General features: G+C 46.8%; 1 pseudogene; it reads left to right on the top strand.

Annotated features, from left to right (window-relative positions):
- Positions 1-2013: 2013 nt before the first annotated feature.
- Positions 2014-2448, top strand: LOC129400082 (60S ribosomal protein L26-like; annotated as a pseudogene).
- Positions 2449-7125: the final 4677 nt, after the last annotated feature.

Raw genomic sequence — 7125 nt, 5'->3', positions numbered from 1 at the left:
AAGAGAAAGGAAGGAAGACTAAGGAGAGAGGGAGGGCATACAGCTAATAATTTTGCTTTGGTGATGGGTGGTTGGGTCACACCTATTGGTGCTCAGGGGCTACTTTTTTCCCATGATATTAACTTTATTTTTTTGTTATTTTTATTTAGTGAGTCACAGTGAGGGTACAGTTAGAGATTCATACATTTTGTGCTTGTTTTTCCCTCATCAGGGGCTACTTACTCTTACTCAGGAGTGGCCCCTAGTGGTGTGTGTGTGTGTGGTGGGGAGAATGATATGCAATGCCAGGTGCTCTCTCAATTGGGTTCAAGAGGTGCAAGCCAAATGCTTTTAACCCCTGTACTATCTCTCCAGCCCCCAGATTATTTTGTTGGGGCTGGACCACAACTTGAGGTGCTCTGGGCTTACTCCTGGATCTATGCTCAGGAATCACTCCTGGTAAGCTTAGTGGACCATATGGGGTGCTAGGGATTGAACCCTGGTCTGCTCCATGCAAGGCAAGCCCCCCTACCCGCTGTACTATCAACTCAGTCTCCTATCTTTAAATTTGATGTTGAGTTTGGAGCCCCACCTGGCAGCAGGCAGGGGCTACTCCCAATCCTGGCCATGTGTTCAGGGTCACTCCTGTTGACACAAAAAGTGTAAAAAACTAAAGCTCGCTGAGGGGCGCGCGCACTCGCGGGCTCTCCGGGCGGCTCTGTCTCACGGCCCGCGTTCGGTGCCCCGGAACCGCTGTGTGTGCTGTCAGTCGAGGGCAGGCGATGGAAGGAAGGAAGAAGGCCAAACTGGTTGCTCGATCAGTATATTTCATTCTCTCTCTCTGTTTCTCTCCCGGCTCTGGATCTCTCTCTGGATCTCTGGATCTCGCCCTCAACCCACTCTTACAGCCTAGTTAAATCTCCACAGCATGCGGGGGGTTGGGGTGTACACATAGGTGTGGTCACAATCAATAGGGTAAGGTTCCTTTCCCTTAGGGGATGCTTCTCCTAGGACTTAATTCTCTTTCAGCAGGAGGATCCACCCAAGGGCGGAGTCCCATGAGTGTGTTTCTCCTCTCCCCAGCCAGCAAACATATAAGAATTCATAATATTAATCATTTTGTATGGACACAATAAGAGATGCATTAAAGCTTATGGAATTGCTCCCCTGGGGGCATCTGAATCTCAGACTACAGTGCTCAGGCCAGATCAGTCTTTCCTATCCCTAGCAGGGTCCTAGTCTCATCATTACTTTTGGATCATGATAGCATTTGTCTATGATCAAGCTCTTAACTTATAGTTAAGAATTAGGCAATTTGGCCAGGCCCATCTCGATGCCAGGGTAGCACACAACTCACCGCTTGCCCTGGATCCGTCCCGTCCCTCGTCGGGACCCTGCTTTTGGGGTGCTAGGAACTGAGGGCAACTGAGGCTTAAGTGGAGAAAGCAGATGCCCGGGAGGGAATAATATTCAAAGCCAATTAATTCCCAAGTCACAAAAACATAATATTTTCTTCCTGTGTGTATACAAAAAAGACATAGCTTTAAAGTAAATTATTCAAAAGGCACAAGAAGAGGAGAAAGGCAATATTAACTTATATAATATAAATTCAGTATCCTAGGAAGGTCTGACCTTACAAATTAGCAGAGTCAGATTAAGGGAAAGCCGCGGATTAACTGTTTTTGGGAAGACAGCATAGAGAAGTGATTATAGCTAAACAAAGGGATGGGAGAGATTCGGTAACACCTTGATGGGTGAGACTGGGGTAGGCCTAAACTCTAGGAAAAACCGGGACAAGCTACTCGTGGCAAGGGGGGAGAGGACAAAGTAATGTCATCCTACAAAGGGGACCATGAGGTGTCAGGGATCAATTTTGGTTTCCTACTTGGAAAGCCTGCATTGCACGCACTCAGCCTATTGAGCCATCTCTCCAGCCCTAAATTAAAAAGTTCATTTTGCAAACAAAAAATAAACGAGAAATATGAAAGATTCTCTCTCTTTCTTTCTGTGGCCATAGCAGAAACGGTAACAGCTAAAATGAAGTTCATTCCTTTTGTGACTTCTGCCTGGAGCAAGAACCATAAAGGGCATTTCAACGTACATTGAAATCCACACGAAGATTAAGTCTTTCCACTCTCCAAACAGTTGAAACAGAGGTACAATGGGTGTTCCATGCCCTTCGGAAACGACCATGAATTTAGGGTGTGAGGCCACTACAAAGAGCAGCAGATTGGCAAAGTTTTCCAGGTTTACAGGTAGAAGCATGTCACCTACAGTGAATGAGTCCAGTGTGAGAAAGCAAATGGCACGTTTGTCCATGTGGGCACTCCCCCCAATAAGGCGTTATCATTAGACTAAACCTGGACAAAAAACCGCAAAAAGAACCTTGAACATAAAGCCAAGTCTCACCAAGTCGGAAAGGAAAAGGGCAAATATAAGGAGAAAAAACTTGAGAAGATGCAGGAATAAAGTTTTCTTATATACAACTTGATTACAAATAGTAAAACAAACAAAAAAAATAAAGAAAGATGAAAGGTTCCATGGGGTCAGACTGACAGTACAGCAAATAGGGCATTGTCTTGCATGCAACTGACCTGCGTTCAATCCCTGGCAGTGAATAGGAGAGATCCCTGAGCATAGAGCCAGATGTAAGCACCAAGCACTGCCAGGTGTGGCAAGAAATAGAGAAAGAGGAAGGAAGGAAGGAAGGAAGGAAGGAAGGAAGGAAGGAAGGAAGGAAGGAAGGAAGGAAGGAAGGAAGGAAGGAAGGAAGGAAGGAAGGAAGGAAGGAAGGAAGGAAGGAAGGAAGGAAGGAAGAAAAGAAGGAAGGAAGGAAGGAAGAAAAGAAGGAAGGAAGGAAGGAAGGAAGGAAGGAAGGAAGGAAGGAAGGAAGGAAGGAAGGAAGGAAGGGAGGGAGGGAGGGAAGGAGGGAGGGAGGAAGAAAGGAGGAAGGAAGGAAGGAAGGAAGGAAGGAGAGGAGGAAGGAGAGGGGAGGGAGGGAGGAAGGAAGGAAGGGAGGGAGGAAGGGAAGGAGGAAGGAGGGTGGAGGGAGGGAGGAATGAATGAAGGAAGGGAGGAAGGAAGGAAGGAAGGAAAGGAGGAAGGGAGGAAGGGAATGAGGAAGGAGGGGGGAGGGAGGGAGGAAGGAATGAAGGGAAGAAGGAAGGAAGGAAGGAAGGAAGGAAGGAAGAAGGAAGGAAGGAAGGAAGGAAGGAAGGAAGGAAGGAAGGAAGGAAGGAAGGAAGGAAGGAAGGAAGGGAGGAAGGGAAGGAGGAAGGAGGGGGAGGGAGGGAGGAAGGAATGAAGGGAGGAAGGAAGGAAGGAAGGAAGGAAGGAAGGAAGGAAGGAAGGAAGGAAGGAAGGAAGAAGAAAGGAAGGACAGAAGGAAGGAAGGAAGGGAGGAAGGAAGGAAGGAAGGGAAGGAGGAAGGAAGGAAGGAAGGGAAGGAGGAAGGAAAGAAGGAAGGGAGGAAGGAAGGAAGGAAGGGAAGGAGGAAGGAAGGAAGGAAGGGAAGGAGGAAGGAAAGGAAGGAGGAAGGATGGAGGAAAGGAAGGAAGTAACCCCGAGCATCGCTGGGTGTGACCCAAAAAGCAAAAAAAAAATCTTTGCAGACTCATCCCAGTTCTACAGATTGTTCAGTTACTGGACCATGGGGCTATACTGAAATCCCAGTAGGAGCACACAACTTTGATGAGAAAGTAATAGAGAAGCCAACTAAATTCAACATATAATACCAGTAACACAGAAAGCTCAACTAGTAACAAACAGCTTAGGAAGTGCTCAGACAAAGACTTAACAACCCTATGGCTAAATATAAAATTTTTCTTACTTTTTTTAACTGAAGTATTTCTGATAATTCTTTTATCCATTTGGTTGTAATAAACAATAAAAAACAAATTATGTGCCCGCTGAGAGACCAGTCTTGTGGGGTGGTTGGGGAAATGGGGACAATTGTGGAGGGAGGGTCACGCATGTGATGGGATTGGTGTTAGAAGTTCAAAAGCCCAACTGTATTATAAAAACTTTGCAAAGCTCATGCAAAGCTCATCGATTTGTTCAAGCGGGCACCAGTAACGTCTCTCATTGTGAGACTTATTGTTACTGTTTTTGGCATATCCAATACGCCAAGGGTAGCTTGCCAGGCTCTGCCATGTGGGCACGATACTCTCGGTAGCTTGTCGGGCTCTCCGAGAGGGGCAGGGGAATCAAACACGGGTCGGCCCCATGAAAGGCAAATGCCCTACCGCTATGCTATCACTCCAGCCAAAAAAACTGTGCAAAGCATGTTGATTAAATAAAGTAACAAATAAATGTAAACCTAAGAGAGGAGAACTGTACTGTTAAAGATTTGCTTCCTCTACCACTTCAGGACCAACCAAGAGAGACACACCATTGAGAAACAGTTTTCATGGTGATAATGATGGCAGGTTGGAAGATGATGGATTCAGGTCCTCAGAACAATCATTGTGTCTGCACAATGCCATGGATGATTCTTGACAGAAAAGGCAAGCAAAAGAGCCTGTTTTTGTTGTTTTGTTTTTGATGGTGGTGTTTATTTGGTGCCACACCCAGCATTGACCTGGAATACTTTGGGCTCTGGGCTCAGGGATCACTCCTAGAATTTTCAGCAGGCCATATGTTGAACCACAGTCATCTGCGTGCAAGGCAAGCCCCTTAATCCCTGTACTATCTCTCTTAGCACCTTAGGAGATCATGTTCTCAACAGCTGTGAAGCAAAGATGCATGGGAATAAGAACTAGACTGGCAGCTCAGTCCATGCAACCATCCTCGTCAGTGGTACACATGACTTTCTAGAACAGAAATCTTTCCATTTGTTTTCCTCCATCCCCCACCCTCGCAGGTAGTTAGAGGTTACTCCTATATCTGTCATCAGGGTCGTTCCTGGTGGAGCTCTGAGCACCATGCGGTGCTGGAGATCCAACCCAGCCATTCAGCATGCAAAGCATGTACTCTAGCCTGTTGTTACATCTCCTTGGCCCTGGAATAGAAACTTTCCACCCTAGGCTCACACCGAGGAGGAGAGCTGCCCATGGAAGGGCAACCAGGCTTACTTGGAATCTGAAACAGGGAGGAAGAATGAACCCATCACCTATATATCACGTGCTCACCCCCAAAGCAGCTGGTGCCTGGGGGAGATGGACTTTGCAGCCGCCAAAGGTTGGTTATGTGACCAACTTCCAGATGGGTCCCGCATTCACTAACAGCTCTTGCCCTGTGACAGATGCCATGCTCTCTCCACAGGGCTGAAGAGGGGTGCCCCCAGATTTGGCACACCTAGGGGCCAGATAGAGCAATTTCTATAGCACTCTGCAGGAATAAAGTGGGACGATGTGAATAACCCCCCACACCGAGAGAAATGCATCTCAGAAGTAAAAAGACAGATAATGTGAATTGCAACCCAATCACAGAGCTACCATGCCGCAGCAGCCCCGATATGCTATACTTAGCAGGAGCTCTCAGCCCCCGCTTCGTAATTATTTGTATGCATCACTGAGACCTTCAAACTCTGTGCATCATCCACAATTATTATTTCAGCTCATCTACATCTTGAGTTTCCCAGGAGGGATGAAACCTCTCCTGGTACTGCGTTTATGAATTCTGGGGAACCTGACTAGGAGAGACGTGGAAAGCAAACAATTGGTAAGGCAGATAATTATCACTTTCAAAGGAAACTTTCACCTCCAGCTGCCCTATTTGTGTAGGCTCTAATGCCTGAAAGAGAGTTAATTAACCCCGGCAGGTCTCCAGGGCTGGCACATCCTCCTTGAAACCTATTTACCAACCTGCTAAGAAATGCTGGGCTTTTTGCAAGCCCTGAGTGCACTTACAAATACAGCTGCAGATGGAATCCTTTGAAAATGGAAAATGGAAAGTTGTAGACAGGAATAACTTGACATTTGATTGGGGAACAATAGTGAAATGTCAACATCTGCCATGAAAATATAGGACTGGGAAATCATAATTAAGGGTCCTTGCAGCTTTTTAAATATGTGGCACTGTTTGGCTTTGCTTGGTTTATGAAGTTCTGTAGAGTATCATTTTGCTTCCACCAACTTACAATGAACTCAGCTAATTTAAGCAATTAAATAATTAAAGTGGGGCCAAAGAGACAGGCTAGCAGGGAAGACACTTGCCTGGTTACACAGCTAATCCAAATTTGACCCTGGGCACAACATAGGGTCCCCTGAGACCTGATAGGAGTGATCCCTGAGCATAGAGCCAAGAGCAAGTGCTGAGCACTGCTCGGTGTGGCTCAACACCAAAATAATAAAAAAAGCAGCCATTGCCGACTTTGTACTTCATGAGAACACAATTATAGTGTCATTATATCCAAACTGAGGTCTGACACCAGGAGATTGTACAGTAGTTAGAGCACATGCCAGGTGTGTGCCTGACCGGGTTTGATTCCTGGCACTACATGGTCCCGTCAGTATTGCCAGGTGCATCCCTGGACATTGCTGAGAGCTTCCAGGAGTGTCTCTGGAAGTGCCAAGCATCGCCAGGGTGAAGCTGGTATCCCTGACACCGCACGGCCAGAGCATCACTACATCCTTGTGCCATTGTGTACAACCGATAGCTAAACCAAAGGCCTAGTTGACTGAGAATTGCCCCTGGACCACCTAAGCACTACTTTGTGCCTGCCCTCTCCAAAATACTGTGCTCTGTCCAGACGATAAATCTCTTTCATGAATTAAATAGAGGCTACACCCAGTGATCCTGGAAGGCCAGGGATCTTATGTTCATCCCGTTGAGCTACCGGGGTCCTGCTGCATTAAACACTTTCTTTTTTTTTATTTTTGGGCCACACCCAGCGATGCACAGAGGTTACTCCAGGCTTTGCATTCAGGAATTACTCCTGGCGGTGCTTGAGGGACCATATGGGATGCTGGGAATCAGACCCGGGTCAGCCGCATGCAAGGCAAATGCCCTACCCGCTATACTATCACTCTAGCCCCCAATCACTTTTCAATATGAACCCAAATCCAGGTGGTTAATGAGCCTTTTGAAGATATGCAATGCTGGGCTGGAGCAATAGTACAGCAGGCAGGGTGCTTGTCTTGCACCCAGTGGATGTTTGTTCTATCCCTGGCACCCTATATGGTTCCCCAGAGCCCCACGAGGTGT

The sequence above is a fragment of the Sorex araneus genome, chromosome X (genome assembly GCF_027595985.1).
Source record: "Sorex araneus isolate mSorAra2 chromosome X, mSorAra2.pri, whole genome shotgun sequence".
NCBI lineage: Eukaryota > Metazoa > Chordata > Mammalia > Eulipotyphla > Soricidae > Sorex > Sorex araneus.
Note: the sequence above shows the minus strand (reverse complement) of the source record. Positions and strands in the feature narration are given on the sequence as shown.